Here is a 19,649-nt window from a genome sequence, read left to right on the forward strand (position 1 = left end):
CCTACATAGTCTTTCATATTGAGATATAGTCTCCCCTTTTTTTTTTTTTTTTGAGACAAGGTCTCACTCTGTTGCCCAGGCTGTAGTGCAGTAGTGTGATCACAGCTCACTGCAGCCTCAACCTCCTGGGCTCAAACGATTCTCCCACCTCAGCCTCCCAAATAGCTGGGACTATAGGCATGCGCTACCATGCCCGGCTGATTTTTAATGTTTTTGTAGAGATGGGATCTCCCTGTGTTGCTCAGGTTGGCCTTTTAACTCCTGGGCTCAAGCCATCCTTCCGCCTTGGCCTCCCAAAGTGCGGGATTGTACGTGTGAGCCACCGCACCTGATCTCCGTTACTTTGAGTAACAAAATCCTATTTGAGGTTGACACATAGACATGGAGCACCCTCTGTGTCAATAGTAGTTTTGGATGCTTATGGAGGTCACTTGATGAAATGAGTCTAAAAAGTGAAGCAGTGAAATGTAACAGATTTTTTAGGTTATGACCTCACATTTTCAGGTAATGATGTTCTAAATCTTTGGCAAGATCATTTCAAAAAGTATTGTTGTAAGTGAAAATAATTAACATACCTATTGGGTTAGTGGAAAACACCACCTTTCTAATGTTAAAAAATTTTATCTCACTGTTACTTGAGATAAAATATCCAGTTATAGTATTTTACAGGAATTCAATAAGTGTCGTATCTAAAACAACTTAGAACTTAAGATTATGTGCTGCAGAAAACCAGATGACTTAAACAGGATTTAATGACGATAAAGACGCTGATGTTAAAGATGGAGTACGCTTTCTGCTGTATTGAGAGGGGCACCTCATACAGACAGATTTTGATAAGTGAGATTGGTCTTATATCTTTGCTTTTGGGACAGCTTTGTATTCCTGAGTGTGGTATGCTCAGCCAGATGTGATAATGTCAAAGCCGGAAGTGACTGTAGAGATGGTTATTCAGGGGTGGTCACCTTTTTTTTTTTCTGCCCCAGCATACTTGAGCAGGTTAGGTTACATTCTGGCAAAAAACAGGCTCCCAGGACAATTCTTGGGAGATGGGGAAGGGAGAGAGTGGTGTATATATTTTGAAGACACCTTAACTACACAGTGATTCTACCCGTGTGTGTGAGGGGCAGGACTGTTTGAACAGATGGCATGTCTTTTTCCAGTGTCATGGAGTTAACCTTAGAGCTGGGACCAGAACCCTGGACTTGCTTCTTGTGCCAGTTTTATTTTTCTCAGCTACACCCTTTTCTTTCCTTTTATTGTTTTTGTACCCTTTTTTTCTATTTTCAATAGAATTTTAAATGTCATACGCTTAATAAATGAAAACTGCTGATAGAAATCAAGAAGCAGTCTTTAAATTTTAAGTGATGGTACATTTACGGAGACATTATCAACTAATTTAGTTCCTTTTTCTGACTTTTTAAGTCACCTCTTTTTTCCAAATCACCATGGCTTGGAACCGCTGAGTCATTCTTGAATTCAGCTATCTCTTATCTGTCGTCCATATTGAAACAGGTTTTAAAGTCCTGTCAGTCTGCTTTCAAAGTGTCTCTTCATGCATCTCCTTCCTTTCCTTTTATGACATTTCCCTCAAAGGCTCTCACCGTCCCATGCTTGGACTGGTGCAGTAAGCAGCTGATAGATCTCTATTTGTGGTTCCTCCTGCTTCCAGTCCACTTTACACATTCGTTCTATCATTTAGCGTTTGCCGTTTGCCAGGTACCATTTTAGACATTAACTCTTTACCATTCTTAATACCTTGAGGTTTAAGTACTGTTATAAACCCATTCTGCAGATAGAAAGGGAGCCATGGATTTAGTTGATTTACCCAAAGTGACACAGAAGTTGGTAGCTAGCTAGTAAATAGCAAAATTGAATCCAGACTCCTTATGGTGTTAATTGCTATAGCTAAACATGAAACTGGAGTTGTGCCACTCCTTGCACACTTTTATCTGGCACTCTCTTAGGCTGTTTTACAAAATCCCGTGTTTTAGCTTGCCATTCTTTTGGCCCAGCCTGCCTTTCTAGCCTTAACTTACCTCTCTGTCTGTATTCTACTTTCTAGCCAAATATGAGGTGACGTTTAAGCTGCTACTTGAAAGAGAAGTGGGAGTTAGGCAGAACAGTAAGGGAATCATGTTTGGGGAAGAGTGAAGAGTGTACTTGAGAGAGTGTGGAAGTCCCTTGGAAGAGCTGGAGCCTAGAGGTGCCACATGAGAACAACATAGGAGGCTGCAGGTGGACGTGGGTGCCCCATTGTAGAACGCTTTCTGGTTGTCTTCCACAGGCCATTTTTGGGAGCTATGCACGAGATTCATGGCTACCATGCCGCAAAATTTAAGTTCATTTTTCCTGGGCTCCTTATTTAATTCCCCTCTCTCTTGGTCCAGTCACCCCTTTGCCAGTGTTCATGGATGGTGTGCAGGCTGTTTGGAAAGAACGTCCTCAAGCAGGGTGCTGTTTCCTAACCCTGTGTCTCTTTCCTCTCTGAGATTAGTTTGATTCACTCGCAGGTGTTCAACAATCTTGTCTTTTATGGGGAGTTTGTAATGTGTTTTGAGCACCCCCCCCCCCCCCCCCGCCCCATCTTAGAGGCATGGTTCAGAGTGGAAAGGGGCAAGGGCCCACCTGCTTCTGGCCTTCCCACCTCAGCCACCGTGCTTAGGGCTGCGGTGGAGTGCTTGACCTCTTTCTGTGTACAATGCAATACATGCTGGAATAATGCCACTTAATGCATAGGGCTTTTGTGGGGGTAAGGGCATACTGGAACAGGTTGGCATAGAGTAAGAGTTCAGTGAATGTTGTCACTACTTTTTATTAGTTTTTAATTGTGAAAAACTCACAGTTTCTCTAATAAAGGGTCATAGAAACCTGCTTTATCCATACTGTCGTTATTGAGAATACTTTCTGGTTTGGAAAAATTTGCTTGAGAAGTAAAAAGAAAATTAATTAATTTATTTATTAGAGACAGAATCTTGCTCTGCTGCTCAGGCTGGAATGCAGTAGCACAGTCCTGGCTCACTGCAAACTTAACTCCCAGGTTCAGGTGACTCTCTTGTCTCAGACTCCAGAGTAGCTGGGACTACAGATGCATGCCACCACACCTGGCTAATACTTGTATCACCCCCCAAGACGGACCTCTGTCGCCCAGGCTGGAGTGCAGTGGCGCGATCTCTGCTCACTGCAACCTCCGCCTCCTGGGTTCAAGCTATTCTCGTGCCTCAGCCTCCCTAGCTGAGACCACAGGCATGTACCACCACTGTCGGCTAATTTTATGTGCGTGTGTTTTTAGTAGAGGTGGGAGTTTCGCCATATTGGCCAGACTAGTCTGGAACTCCTCGCCTCAAGTGATCCGCCCGCCTCGGCCTTCCAAAGTACTGGGATTACAGGCATGAGCCACCGTGCCTGGCCTTTTGTGTTTAACTTTTTAAGTGTCTCTGGTCAGATGAATATTTTACCTTTTGGGTATTTTTAAATGGAAAATTTCTGTAAATATTCAGTGTTTTAATTAGAATCACAAAGCCAAATGATTGCCTCATTGGATAATTTTAAGTATTATGCTGCAGTTCAATATAGGTACTAAGTACTTAACTAGACTTAAAAATATCTTGTATGTTTAACAGCTGTTTAGCTAGAACTAAAAAAGAGTGAGTCCTCTATGTGTATGCTTCTCCCCTTTTCTCCCTGGGATGGGAGAAGGAAAAAGTTAATTGTTTTTCCCCCTTGACTGCTGTTGCTGTGCCTGCTTTAGAAGAATACAGAAGTAAAGATCAGGGAAGGCAATTTTCTTTCCAAAGAAACCTTATGTGCCTGAAACTTAGTAACATCTTCAGACACTTCTTAAAATAGCCTGAGTATGGCATAGCTGAAGGTCGGAGGCAGTGGTAGGTAACCTTCTGCCTGTGTTGTATTCCTGGCCACCTCTGTGTGTTCTGACCCTGCTCCTCTAGAGAGGAAAGCAGCTAAGCAGGCACCTTTCAACTTTGGAATGGCTTCATAGTATTTCAGCATTTACATGTGTTGTACTGTTGCCCCTCTTTTTGTACTTAGGGGTTTCTTGGAAGACAGCTGTAATATGCCTGTAGGCCCACCAGACAGTTATGATCAAGAGGGTGGTAGGGGAGGGCATCTTTGGGTAATTTACTGTGTGTGTGTGTGTGTGCACGCGCGTGCATATGTGTGCTTACACGTGTATTTTTAAAAATTTACATAACTAGTATTTCACTATCTTTTTGATTTTGAAAAAAATGAACTAAGTCAAACTCTAACCACCATTTATTGAAATATTTCTTTGAATGTCTAAACAGAGGCTCCAGATCGTCTTCGAGGCACAGCAGTTTCCTGTCCTCTGGCAACTTTGTGTGTAATGTTTCAAACCCAAGGCCTTGTACAAGGGAGAGGAGTACTTTGGGTTTACATGGTTGAGGGTGATGATGAATCCTCTCATTTCATGTATAAGAAGACCAGCTTATTTGTTGCAGTGCCCCACTGATGCTGGGGCCGAGGCAAGCAAAACGGGACGCTTAAGTCCTAGCCTAATGCTTGTCTTATGTAGAGCAAACTGAACTTTCAAAAGTATTTCTCTTTTTACCTGTTTTGTAAATGAATATGCTAAATTTGCACAGTGCAGAGGAATGTGAGATATAGAGAGCAGGCTGAGGACCATCGGGCTTCATAAAGGGCATTTTGAGCAGCTGGAGACTTGTGGTTACCATGTCCAGGCTCTTCCCCTGCTGTCCTTAACTGTCCCACAGATGCCTCCGACCTGGGAGGAAGGGAGAAAAGATCTCATCTCCTCACTGAGAGTGGGAAGTAGCAGTCACTGAATGTGCTTGCCGTGTAACATTACTGCCCGTCAGGCTGGCAGTTCACTGTTTTGTGTGTGGAGGACTGTTTCTTTTTTTTCTTTCTTTTTTTAAAAATTTTTTTTATTAGTATTATACTTTAAGTTCTAGGGTACATGTGCATAACGTGCAGGTTTGTTACATATGTATACTTGTGCCATGTTGGTGTGCTGCACCCATCAACTTGTCAGCACCCATCAACTCGTCATTTACATCAGGTATAACTCCCAATGCAATCCCTCCCCCCTCCCCGTGATAGGCCCCGGTGTGTGATGTTCCCCTTCCCGAGTCCAAGTGATCTCATTGTTCAGTTCCCACCTTGAGTGAGAACATGCGGTGTTTGGTTTTCTGTTTTTGTGATAGTTTGCTGAGAATGATGGTTTCCAGCTGCATCCATGTCCCTACAAAGGACACAAACTCATCCTTTTTTATGGCTGCATAGTATTCCATGGTGTATATGTGCCACATTTTCTTAATCCAGTCTGTCACAGATGGACATTTGGGTTGATTCCAAGTCTTGCTATTGTGAATAGTGCCGCAATAAACATACGTGTGCATGTGTCTTTATAGCAGCATGATTTATGATCCTTTGGGTATATACCCAGTAATGGGATGGCTGGGTCATATGGTACATCTAGCTCTAGATCCTTGAGGAATCGCCATACTGTTTTCCATAATGGTTGAACTAGTTTACAATCCCACCAACAGTGTAAAAGTGTTCCTATTTCTCCACATCCCCTCCAGCACCTGTTGTTTCCTGACTTTTTAGTGATTGCCATTCTAACTGGTGTGAGATGGTATCTCGTTGTGGTTTTGATTTGCATTTCTCTGATGGCCAGTGATGATGAGCATTTTTTCATGTGTCTGTTGGCTGTATGAATGTCTTCTTTTGAGAAATGTCTGTTCATATCCTTTGCCCACTTTTGATGGGGTTGTTTGTTTTTTTCTTGTAAATTTGTTTGAGTTCTTTGTAGGTTCTGGATATTAGCCCTTTGTCAGATGAGTAGATTGCAAAAATTTTCTCCCATTCTGTAGGTTGCCTGTTCACTCTGATGGTAGTTTCTTTTGCTGTGCAGAAGCTCTTTAGTTTAATTAGATCCCATTTGTCAATTTTGGCTTTTGCTGCCATTGCTTTTGGTGTTTTAGACATGAAGTCCTTGCCCATGCCTATGTCCCGAATGGTAGTACCTAGGTTTTCTTCTAGGGTTTTTATGGTATTAGGTCTAACATTTAAGTCTCTAATCCATCTTGAATTAATTTTCGTATAAGGAGTAAGGAAAGGATCCAGTTTCAGCTTTCTACTTATGGCTAGCCAATTTTCCCAGCACCATTTATTAAATAGGGAATCCTTTCCCTATTTCTTGTTTCTCTCAGGTTTGTCAAAGATCCGATGGCTGTAGATGTGTGGTATTATTTCTGAGGACTCTGTTCTGTTCCATTGGTCTATGTCTCTGTTTTGGTACCAGTACCATGCTGTTTTGGTTACTGTAGCCTTGTAGTATAGTTTGAAGTCAGGTAGTGTGATGCCTCCAGCTTTGTTCTTTTGACTTAGGATTGTCTTGGCAATGCGGGGTCTTTTTTGGTTCCATATGAACTTTAAAGCAGTTTTTTCCAATTCTGTGAAGAAAGTCATGGGTAGCTTGATGGGGATGGCATTGAATCTATAAATAACCTTGGGCAGTATGGGCCATTTTCACGATACTGATTCTTCCTATCCATGAGCATGGTATGTTCTTCCATTTGTTTGTGTCTGTGGAGGACTGTTTCTAATGTTCTCTGCTATTTGCTAAGTCATAAATAAGGATACACCGTCTGACGACTACTATAATAGTATGAAGGACAGCTTTGAAATCAAGACCGTCTGATAGCCTTAAGCTGTGGTCACTGTCATTTTTCTCCTCTTGGAGGACACTGGACTCTCAGGATCTGGCTTACCATCTTTGATGGACAATCATTTTATTAGCTTGCTTGAAAGAATTAGTTCCTCTATTATAATCACTATAGTGTCATTTGGAACGACTTGAGCCATTTTTGTAAAACTTGTGAAATCTTTATGTATTTATGAAAGTTAAACTTACTGAAGGCTGAATGACTGCAGTGAAAGTATGAATCCTTTAATTAAATAAGTGGTTAGCATTTATATAAGCAGTCTAATCAGAACCCCAAATATTTGCTCATTTTCTTTAGGACTAACCTGGATGCCTGATGCAGTAATCATCACTGTCCTATGTAGATCTTGCAGAGTTTTGAAAGTACTTTCTAGCTCACAGTGGCGGTAGATTTTGTTTGTTTGTTTAATTATTTAGGGGGCATGTTCTCAGTTTAGCCTGATTAGTTACCTGCCGAATAAATAATGCTATTCTAATACCCTACTAGGAAGAAATTTATGTAATTGAAATTCTGATTTCTGTGTAACATTCTGTTTTCGTATTGAGACATGATACTGCCTGACAGGGCTGCTTCAGCAGCTGTCATCTGGTTTGTTGTTGCTTGTGTTGTTGTCTGGATTCTGCTGGCCTAAAAGGCATTCTTCTCGGTGCCTCTGCAGGGCTGTCCAGTGAGTCATCTGAAATTAAACTTCAATCAGAAATAAGTTTGCTTTTTGTTTCCGCAGAGGACTGGAGTGAGTGGGCTTGAGAATACCTGTATGCAGATTGAAACTGTATATATCCATAGATATTTGGGAGCATTAGGTCAAGTGCCAGTTAAATCAGGAAGGATCCTGCAGCCATAGTCATGAAGATAAACTTTTTAAACTGCATTTGCTCAAACTTAAAACACTTTCGTGAGTATTGTGTAAGCGACCATTATTTCAGTTGCTGTATTAGATATGTTGCTTTCTTTAGCATGGATTTTTTTTTCAGTAAAGTATTAGTTTTTAATGTTTCAAAATATTTTTTTTTGCAGTCATTTAAAATCAATTGTCAGTTAGTCATACCTAAAATTCGGCAGATTGCATGTTTTATTTATTGCAACATGTTAAGAATCTTTCGTTTCTTGTTGACATTTAAAAATCTCCTAATGGCAGATTGATTTGTCTGTGCTCTAAGTATCAGGAAGTAGATACTCAGGGAGCTTCTGCTGTTTTAAGCCATGGGGAGGCAGTAGTGAACAAAAGGGGTGGGGAAGTCTTGTGGCCTTCACATCTCAGAAATGTTACTGTGCTAGGAGGGAGACTTTGGCTTCTAATCCATTGTCAGCCATTAGCCTCCAGGCAAAGTTAGAGAACCAGTGGTCTTCATTCTTTTCATTAAGTGGTTGAACTTGTCTGAAAAGGCTTAATTTCACTTCCAAACTTTGTCTTGAGATATTGTGTGTCTTTGTTTACCTGTCTTTTGTTTCCAAACTTCCCTACACCCATTCCTAGGTTTAATTAAGGGCTCAAAGACTTCTCAATACCTTGTTTTGTACTAAGTAGGGAAGAATTTTATTTAGATAGGTTTCATTACTGATTATTAATTTAAAATTTATGGGGACTATAAGAAAAACTGTTTCTCTGGAATTTTCATGACTGCCAATAACTTAGTACTAGGTGGTATTATCTGCTTTATTTATTTTTGCTATTTAAAATATTTTATAACTTTAGGATATTAGGGAAAATATAAATTTACCCATATTATGTGTTATCCTGTGTACAATATGATAATTCATGGAATCCAGCAGCTATATGTTGGATTACTATTTTAATCTTTTCTGTCTTCCAGATGGTATTACCAAAAATAAATCCTTGGCTTCCTATTTCAGCTGTAAGAATTAGGCTTACCGTTTGAGGTGGAGAGGGTTAAGGGGCCTTTTGCTGTAGGGTTAGGTAAGATTTTCTGTGATCTGGTTGTTGAGGGTAGTACAATTCCTAAAAATTGATATGTGCTTGTTAAATACAGAATGAATGAAAAGCACACATCTGCATATTAGTCTCAAAGTTTCAAGATGATTATTTTTGATTTTCAGATATAGTTAGTATTTCATTTTATTTAAGTTATACATTTATTTAAGTTATTTAAGTTATAATAAAATGGCAAAACCACAACTACTTCTACACCAACCAAATACTTACTTTTATTTCTCCTGTCCTTTGTGCTGTGATTATTTTATTTATATGTAATAAACTCCACAATGTTATTTTTGCTTTGAACAGTCATTTGGCTTTCAAAAATATTAAGAAAAAATGTTTTTTATATTTATCTACATACATATTTACATTTCTGGTGCTCTTTATTCCTTTGTGTGAATCTCAGTTTCTATCTGGAATCATTTTCCTTCTGTGAACTTGTGTGAACATTTTTTGAGGGTGGATCTACTCTTGACAAATTCTTTCACTTTCATTGGTCTGAAAAAGTATTTTGCCTTCAGTTTTGAAGGATGTTCTCACCGGATATAGATTTGTGGGTTAAAGGTCTTTTTTTTTTTTTTTTTTTCATCATTTAAAGATGTTTTATTTTCTTCTGGCAGTGCACGTGGTTTCTGGTGAGAAAACGGTGGCTCCCCTGTATGGAAACAGGTGTTTTTATCTCTGGCTGCTTTTACAATTTTTTTCTTCATCATTGTTTTCAGCAGTTTGGTTGAGTTGCCTCAGTGTGATTTTTGTGTGGCTTTTTCCAATTTTTTTTTTTTTTAACTTGTTTTCAGTTTGGTTAATTTATATTGCTTTGTTTTTCCATTCACTTACCTTTTCTTCTGCAGTGTATGAACTGCTATTAGGTCCATTCAGTGAATTTTTCATTTCAGTTATTTTGTTTCTCATTTTTAGAATTTCCATTTAGTTCCTTTTTATAAATTCTATTTCTCTATTAAGATTCACTATTCCCTTATTTTGTCCATGTTTTCCTTTATATTTTAAAACATTCATAATAGTGATTTTGGTCTGCTAACTTCACTCTTTCTGTCGTTTCTGAGTCTTAAATGGATTTTTCCTCCTGAATACAGACCACATTTTCTTGCTTCTTACTGTGCTAGTGAATTGGACTGGCTATGGGCATGAGGAATGCTGGCCTGTGAATGTTTGGATTTTGTTCTCTTTAAAGAGCATTGAATGTCATCCTGGCAGGCTGTTAATTCACCTGCAAACCATCTTGATCCTTTGAGGTTTGTTTCAGTCTCTGTTAGAACAGGGGCCAGCCTTTACTATAAGACCAGATGAGACCTAGCCCTAACTGGATTTTCTGGGGTCTCTGTTGAACGTCTGCGGTGTGTATTGGGGTTTCTCCACTGTAATTGGTTTGAACACTCAATGTCTTACAGTCTTGTGTGAATGCTAGAAGTTATTCAGTTCACAGTTCCCTGGTAGTTGTTCTGTGCCTGGCTTCATGGTGCTCCTCCCAGTGCTTGTGCAGCTTAGCATTTGTCCAAAGAGTCAAGGAGAACCCTATGTATAGATTGATGGAGCGCCTTCTTTTTGTTACCTGCTGCACAAATTCCAGCCAATTCAGTGGCCTTGAACTCTTCCTTCTGTCTCTGCAGCACAGCGAGATTGCTGTGTTCTGTTTGGGCTCCCCCTTCCTATACTGTATCCTGAAAAGTGCCTCTAGATAGGAAACCAAGGTAATTGTAGGGCTCACCAAGATTGATTTCTTTTTTCAGTCGTGACAGTTCTGCACTGCCTGTAGTCCAGTGTTTGAAAACAGTTATTTCATATGTTTTGACTAGTTCTTTAGTTGTTTATGATGCAAGGGAGTCTGGTTTAGATGTTTATGAGCAAGGGAGTCTGGTACCAGGTACTCTACAAAGGTCAGAAGTGGAAATCTGATAATACAAATTTCTAAAGGTAACATGTTTTTATCCATAACCCATTGTTATTAACAATTTTAATATATAGATTCAGTTAATCTTCCATGCTGAAAAACCTGAGCTTTTATTTATGTCTTATATGAGCAGTTTCATTGCGTTTCTAGACAATTGAGTATGCTGTTTTGGCTAGTAAGTTGAAAAGCTTGTGTGCGTGTGTGTATGTGTATGCATCCTGTAGTAACATTGGCGTGTGTCTGTGTGTTTATGCATCCTGTAGTAACATTGGTGTGTGTCTGTTTATGCATCCTGTAGTAACATATATTGGCCACTAGAGGGTAATAAGAAATCAGTTCATTCGTTCTTATTGGATCACTGTTACTAAATAGTCCTTATCATTAAACTTTTTGCATAGTTACAGTCATTGCTTACTTTCACTTTAATATATATTTATTACTATTTAACACCTTCTGTGGAGCCAGGCACTGCACTGTGTACTTGGGTTATAAAAATGAGTAAGAGCAATTGAGCAGTAGCTCTAGCCTGTGCTGTAAGACTCTTCTCCGCTTTTGATTCAGGAACCCCTCATTTAAAAAATACCACCTTCATCCTTCCTCCTGTGCAGCCCCCTCTCTCCCTCTCTCAATGATTTCTTTACAGTCTAAATATTCCTGATGGATTCAGTCCATTCCTTTATTGCACAAATATTTATTGAATGCAGGCCATGTGCCAAGCACTGTTCTTGGTGCTGATGATAAAATGGTGAACAAAACTTACTCATGGACTTTCGCTCACTTACTCTCTTAATGTGCCTTTATTTCCAGCCATCATTAGAGGTGCAATTCCTTTAACATTTTGTCTTCATTTTGCATGTGTCTTGTTGCTAGGGACTTCGTGGGTTTTTGCCCACATAAGCTTGGTTGCCCTCCTCATTTCTTAGTGGATTCTGTCTCAGAACCTCAGCCTCATAAGTTTCCACATTTAGATGCTATAGTTTTAATTAAATTATTTTCATTTACTTTTTGTTCTTTGATATTGTTCTTTGCTTTAACTATTTCTCTTTAAAATCTACTATCAATTAATACTGTCACAGGAATGGTCCCCTGTTAACACGTTACTAACAAAGAAATTCAGGTTAGGTAAGAATAACATTCAGACCTACAAGTAGGGCTGTGTGTGGGTCATATATCAGAGATAATGGCTTTTGATACTTGTTACTTTTACTTTTTTTTTTTTTAAACTTAGGATCTTTTCTCATGCTTTTTGTATTTGCTGTTTCCTCTTTGTTTACCACTATCTTTTTGAATCTTATGTCCCTGTCTTTGAGATGTGTTGTTTATGAAATATTTCTCCGTAGAAACAATGCCAATCCATACTGGTAATATGGTCTCTAGTTATTATAGATCCTTGCCAGAACATAGTAACTTGACTGAAGTAAGAAAGCTGCTTCATTTTTCTTTTAGTAAAATACTGAATTTTTACCAAGTTTAGCAAAGTTACAGAAACATGCTTATGGTTAAAATGATCCATACAGTTAGAAGCACGTAAAGACAGAACTCCACATGCATATTTTTCTCCAACGTGCTTTTCATACCGTTTGACAGCAGTTGAAAATATTTTGGAGTTGCACTCCAAATGATGATTTTAAAGATAGCTTTGAATTATTTGTTAAGTTCATCATTAAATTATAACTATCTGATGTTAAAACATGTATTGTGATACATTCTTAAGCTATTATTATACTGAGTTGAATAAAGATTATATAATATAGTAGGTAGTAGGTTGAACCATATGAAATTGCTGTTTTGTAAGCCAAAGGTGGTCAAAAATCAGCAGTTTCATATGGTTCCGCATAATACTTTATGTGATCATTCCTGTTACAGGATGAACTGAGTCATTTTTTTCATTAACATTTGCATTAAAATGGAATATAGAAACTTTAGAGTAAAAACATGGTAATTTGCTTAATTATAAAATCAGGTTAACTAGAAATACCCATATTATTTTGTCGCCTTGGAATCTTATCATAGGAAAGGAATGAATGAATGGATAATTTAAATACTTTTTGGTGTTGCAGGAGGAAATTAAACTTAGGTTTATTCTGAATTTCATACACAGCAATCGAGTTAAGAAAGGAGACAGTGAGCATGTGGCAAGCACACCTCGTTTATATGCCATGTTTACCAGCAGTCCCCCGGTACTGGTGGCTTAATCTTCCTTTGCTTTCACTAAATAACTGATAATGTCACTAACTAGTTATGTTAGGTGTTACAATACATAGCCACAAAGGTACCAGAAGTGGAAAACAAAGTTTTTTCTTGCTAATTCACATTCAGATCACCCACAGCAAATTGCAAAAAGAACATCAGATTCTTTGTCACCTAGCATATCACCCTTGTGCATGGAAATGTGTATTATTCTCTCAAAAAAAGTTTCAACTCTGTAACTAGAAAAGTAAATCTGTTGGGGGAAAAAAGCCCTCTAGTGTATTGTTTAGGTAGACTATAACTTATTTTTGCATTATCCACTACTTGAATTAGTTGGAGAACAGCTTTCTTTTATTAAGGTGACCAATGCTTTTCAAAATAGTATTGACATCATCAGATGACTTGTTAGAAATGTTGACCCTTGGCTGGGTGCGATGGCTCATGCCTGTAATCCTGGCACTTTGGGAGGCCAAGGTGAGTGGATCACCTGAGGTCAGGAGTTCAAGACCAGCCTGGCCAACATGGTGAAACTCCCATCTCTACTAAAAATACAAAAATTAGCCAGGGATGGTAGCGGGTGCCTGTAATCCCAGCTACTTGGGAGGCTGAGGCAGGAGAATTGCTTGACCCCGGGAAGCAAAGGTTGCAGTGAGCCAAGATTGCGCCACTGCACTCCAGCCTGGGTAACAGAGCGCAACTCTGTCTCAGAAAAAAAAAAAGGAAAAAAAAAAAAAAAAAAAAAGAAATGACTCTCAAGCTCTGCTGAATCAGAACTCTCATTTTTAACAAGATTCAAAAACAATTTGCAAGCATATTAAAGTCTGAAAAGTGCTGTTACAGATTATGAATGGCACTGTCACCTCCCCAAGACAGTGCTGATGTAGCCCCCTCAGTAAGTGCTTGTTGAATTTACTCAATCTAGATTCAAACAATGAAAAGTTTTTCAGGAGGGTAGTGATAACAGTAATAATCAAGGAACTACCTGTTTCTTTGTAATTCTTTCATAGCTATCTGGATGTCACAGAATTACCCATCTTTCCTTCCAGAGGCGTCTTTCAGTCTGATTCTGTCCATGATGGGTAGTCATTTGGATTTCTTGTGAATACAGTAGATATACACACAAATATGTGTATGGATGAGAGAGCAACAGAATTAAAATACAAATCAACATAGTATATGAGTTTAGGGAGTTATTAGATTTTGATTAGTCAAGGATACGTAATCTTTTGTAATATTGCAATATATAAGGTAACTAACAAATAAAAATACGGGGAGATGACATAAAAAATTCCAGCAAAAGGTAAGAAAGGAAAAGGAACATTAAACAGTTGAAACAACAGTGTTCATTTATAAATACAGCTCAACCACATACTCTTTACAAGAGATAAACCTAAAATATAAGGAAACAGAAGAAGGTAATGGTAAAAAGATGGACAAAAGACATACCATACAAAAATTGATGCAGAGAAGGCTTGGTGTAGTCAGACTGGTAAGAGATAAGCAAAAAGCTTTACTGGAAATAAAGAGGGCAGTTTATGATGATAAAAGGTATTATTCATCAGGAAAGCATAACAACTCTGAATTTGTATTGTCCAGTATAACACTTTAAGTAGGAGATTTTTAATACATTGTTGTTGGTAACTGATAGAACAAGATGAGACCAATTTTTTTTTAAAATACTTATATAAGACAGCATACTTAAAGCAACTAAACCTTTAATGAGGCCGACCATGAAGAAAAAGAAGACCTCATTAACCAATGTTGAGGTGAAGAGGATATCACAAAAGCTTATGAGAAGATATTATAAAAACTTGATGTCAGTGCATTTGAAATTTAGATGAAGTTAGACATACTATTAGAAATCTACAACTTAACAGAACAGACACAGCAGGAAATAGAAAATCTGAATAGTCCTATTAAACATGATCCTTAATGGGAAGAGCCACCCACTAGTTTTGAAGTCTTTGGAATTTACAAAAGAAAAAAAACAAAACAAAACAGAAACTACCCACAAGCAAAACTCTTGGTCCAGAAGGTTTTACCAGTGAATCTACCACACACGCACATAAAATTGTGACCAAATTGCACTCCAGAAATGGAAAAGTTTTTTTGTTTGTTTTCACAGGGTCTTGCCCTGGGCTGGGGTGCAAGTGGTAACCATCATGGCTCACCGCACCCTCCTCCTCCTGGGCCCAAGTGGTGCTCCCACCTCAGCCACCTGAGTGACTGGGACCATAAGCATGTGCCACCACACCCTACTAATGTGTTAATTTCTTTGTAGAGATGGGGTCTCACTATGTTGTCTAGGCTGATCTGGAACTCCTGGGCTCAGGTGATTTTCCCACTTTGGCCTCCCAGAGTGCTAGGATTACTGGTGGGAACCACCATGCCTGGCCCGAGGAAAGTCGTTTAGCATTTCAAAAATCGTACCAGTGTCATTCACCACATTAACAGAGTAAATCAGAAAAGTCATCTCATTTCAGTAGATACAGAAAAAGCATTTAATAAAAGGCAGCATCCATTCATGAGGAAAAGGTCTTAGAAAACTAGCAATAGAAAGAAACTTTGTTAATCTGGGAATAGTATTTGTTAAAAACCTGCAGCAACCATAATACTGGAGAAATGTTGAAAGCGTTCTTTCCAAGGAAGCTGAATTTCCAAGATTGAGAATATATGAGAGTAGTGTCTGTTACCTCCTTTCTAAATCATCACTGTACGAAAGATCCCAGCAAGTAGGATAAGGCAAGGGAAAGAATAAGGATTGGAAAGGAAAAATAAAATTGTTCAGATGCACAGTAGCCACATGTGGCTGTTTGCTACATTACTGATGCAAGTAAATCCATCGTTGCATAAAATTCTGTTGGGCACCACCATTCTGTAGAGATCAGTGCAGTTTCAACATCCCAACATGGGTTTGTTTTGGTGGATTTGATGGGCCTGAATCAGAAACTTACATGGAATAGCAAAACTAACTTACTTTTCTTTCTTTCTTTCTTTTTTTTTTTTTAAAGAGGTGAGGTCTCTGTCACCCAGGCTGGAGCACATACAGTGGCACAATCATAGCTCACTGCAGCTGTGAAATGTTGGGCTCAGGTGATCCTCCCACCCCAGCCTCCTGAGTAACTGGAACTACAGGTGTGCGTCATGATGCCTGGCCTTTTTTTTTTTTTCTTCCTGTAGAGATGGGGTGGTGGTGTGTTGCCCAGGCTGGTCTCAGACTCCTGGGCTCAAGTGATTTCCCACCTCAGCCTCCCAAAACCCTGGGATTACAGGCATCAGCCCCTGTGCCTGGCCTGCCAAAACGTTCCTGAAGAAGAACAATTTCCTGTTGGATGTTTAAATTTTCAAAGCTATTGTAATTTAGTTAGTGTCCAGTTCTTGAACAGAGATCTAAGTAGGTAAGTCTGTATCCAGTAGAACAGAATAGGGAGTCCAAAACTAGATTCACGCATAAAGGGGAATGTGATTTATGATAAAGATGGGGTTACAGAGCAGTGGAGAATGTTTGTCTTTTAAATAATTGGTTAAGGATCAACTGGATGTTAATTTGGGGGTAGGGGAATGAAACTAGATTCCTATTTTACACAGAAGTCAAATGCAAATGGATTGTGCATTTAGATGTGAGAGAGAGCCCAGTGTTTCGAAGGTAGTAGATTTTTTTCATGACTTTGATATAAGGAAAAATTTCTTAGAGTCCAAAAGTACAGTACTACTTGTAAAGCAAAAGTTGATAAAATTAAGAACTTTTATTCATCAAAGTATACCATTAAGAGAGTAACAAGGCAAGCTGCCTGTAACCAGTAGGGGCTTACTCATATTCAGAGTATGTATTTTTTAAAATCTTAGAAATTTGTAAGAAATGGGCTTACAATTCAGTAGAAAAAAAAGAAAAACAACCTGAATGTACATTTCACGAAGTGATGTATAAGTGGCCAATATACATCAAAAAATGCTCATAGTCACTAATTTTGCATAGGAAAATGCAAATTAAAACCACACTGTAGTACCACAGCACAAATACACTTAGCATAATGGCTGAAATTAGACTGATGATTGCATGCTGTAGTAAAGGAGTGGAGCAGGGGAATTTTTCATAAACTGCTAGTGGAAAAATTGATTGGAACAAAAAAAGACTGGAAAAACAACAGGACAGCATCTCTGTGTATACCAAACGATCATAACAAGAATCTTACAAGTGGCAGTGTTCATAGTAGCCCCAAACTGGAAATAATCCAGGTGTCAGTCAGTAGTGGAATGGATAAATTATCATTTGTTCATATATTGGGGTATTGTAAAGCAATGGTAATGGACAAACTACGGTTTATGGGATAAGATGAAGTAAACAGTTCTACTGTATTACATTAGTCTCTACTTGCCCTGCTATAAATAAATACCCAAGACTGGATAATTTATAAAGAAAAGAGGTTTAGTTGGCTCATGGTTCTTTCTTCGGGCTGTACGGGAAACATGAAAGCCTCTGGGGAGGTCTCAGGAAAACGTACGATCGTGGCAGAAGGTGTTGGAGAAGCAGGCATGTCTTACATGGCCTGCAAAGTCAGGCAAAAAGGGGGAGGTGCCACACAGTTTTAAACAGCCATTTTTTGTGAGAACTCTGTCACGAGAATAGCACTAAGAGAGATGGTGCTAAACCATTAGAAACCACCCTCATAATCCAATAACCTCCTACCAGGGCCCTCCTCCAATATTGGGGATTACAATTCGACATGAGATTCAGGCAGGGACACAGATCCAAACGGTATCACCTGCTCGTATGAAAACATCACGCCTGTAATCCCGGCACTTTGGGAGGCCGAGGCAGGTGGATCACGAGGTCAGGAGACTGAGACCATCCTGGCTAACATGGTAAAACTCCATCTCTACTAAAAATACAAAAAATCAGCCCTGCGTGGTGGCTGGTGCCTGTAGTCCCAGCTACTCGGGAGGCTGAGGCAGGAGAATGGTGTGAACCCGGGAGGCGGAGCTTGCAGTGAGCCGAGATTGCGCCACTGCACTCCAGCGTGGGTGACAGAGACTCTGTCTCAAAAATAAATAAATAAACAAAACCAAATCTGGTTTTGGAGGTCAGGATAGTAGTAACTTTTAAGGAAGAGGAAGGAGGTGTTGGTTAGAAAGGGTCATAGAGTGGTATGGTGGGTTTCTGGGATGCTGGTCATTTCCCCCCCCATTTTGTGACTCAGATTGATTTTATGATAGTAATTTAAGCTTTGTGCTAATGATTTTTATGCTTTCTACAATATTGCACTAAAGTTTAAACATAGTATATAACAGTGACATGGATAATGAAAACAGAAGTTAACATTTTTATAAAAAGTGTTTGCTGTGTGTTACAGGTTTCATTCTGTGTGCCTGTTGGTGATACCTCATTTAAACTTTGTAACAAGGAATAGGGTCAGTATAATAATACCTCTGCTTCATAGATAGGGAAACGAAGACTTTGAATAGTTAAGAAATTTCCCAGTCACAGCCTTAGTCTTTTACTGTTTATAATAACTTCTTATATATTAAGGACCTCAATTCTTTTTATTTATATTCCTTCCCACCTTTTTCTTTTTAATGTTCAGATTTAAAAGCCCTCATTCCCCCATTACTTGAATTTAGATTTTCAATTTTTTGCTTTTACAAATACCAGGATAAACATGGTTGACATCTTTGTGCACATCATTGATTATTGCCTTAGTATAAGTTTCTAGAAGTTCTTTTAAAAAGCGAACAAGGTTTTTCTGCAGAATTGAATGAATGTGTTTTTGACTATGAATGATAAAATGTTTAGAAAAGTTATCCATCTTTCACCAGTTATACTATCCTTTTATTTAAGAAATATTATTAATCATATAGATTGGGAAAGTTAAGGACCTCAGTGTAATGGAGAGAGAAGAGAATCTAAAGTCTGAAAGCAATGCTAGGGGCAGTAGACATTCCAGCTTCAGCAGGGGTGGAGGACTTGAAATTTGTATTTTGGAAAGGTCACTTTAGCCATGTTATTGAGGAGATCTAGAATTGCAAATAGAATAAAGACAAAGCTGTTAGGAATCTTTTTGGTAATCTTAAGTGAGGTATGTTGTGTGCAGATGAAAAGGTTGTGTTTGAGTGTTCTGTTAGGAGAGGGAATGAGCAAGATTGGGCCGCTGTTGGGGAAGAACTCTTAACATGACTCCCAAAGTGTTGATTCTGGTTGACTGGTTAGGAAATGGTGTCGTTCCCTGTGGTGGAAAGTAGAGGTGGAACTTAACGTTTGGGGAGCTTTGTTCTCTTCGTTTTGCAGAGTCTGTGCCACATTCAGTTAGAGATGGTATTCTCCACAAGATAGGCACTGGCCCCATGAGCCTTTACTGCACATTGACTGTGCATTACTCTACAGTACTTGCAGATAACATTGGGCCATTTATTAATTGGCAGAGCTGTTCTGAGTACGTCGTGTGTATGAAAGCACTAAACCTTCATAACAACCTTTTCAGGTAGGTATCATTATCATTATAAGGTATTAGGTATGCATGGTCACCGGTAGCACTGGGATCTCCAACCCCAGCAGCCTGGCTGAGAGTCTGTGTCCTTCACTGTTGGACCACCATTATTGTGTGTCTTGAAAATGGTGGAAGTCCAAAGTATTTTGCTACTGAACTACATGGTCGGTTGTGTTGTGGCTGTTAACTGGTTCATTCAGGACAGGCACAAGTATTTTGAATCTAGTCATTCTTGTTGACCAAGGTTTTAGGCTTTAGTCTGTGATTACAAATAGGTTGAATTTAAGAAAAATCCTTTTTTAAATCATTTTCTTAAAAATTACCTTTTATTAGATACCAGTACTTTTATGGACCAAAGGGTTAATTTTTCATTTCTGCCATGGATATCATGATCATGG

The 19,649-nt window shown here is 38.9% G+C and overlaps 1 protein-coding gene across 9 annotated transcripts in view; it reads left to right on the forward strand.

The window, feature by feature from the left end:
• Positions 1 to 19,649, forward strand: part of DYRK1A (dual specificity tyrosine phosphorylation regulated kinase 1A) — a 153,405-nt gene that overhangs the window by 91,703 nt on the left and 42,053 nt on the right. The gene's annotated exons all lie outside the window — the stretch shown is intronic.

Source organism: Rhinopithecus roxellana, chromosome 13 (genome assembly GCF_007565055.1).
Source record: "Rhinopithecus roxellana isolate Shanxi Qingling chromosome 13, ASM756505v1, whole genome shotgun sequence".
NCBI lineage: Eukaryota > Metazoa > Chordata > Mammalia > Primates > Cercopithecidae > Rhinopithecus > Rhinopithecus roxellana.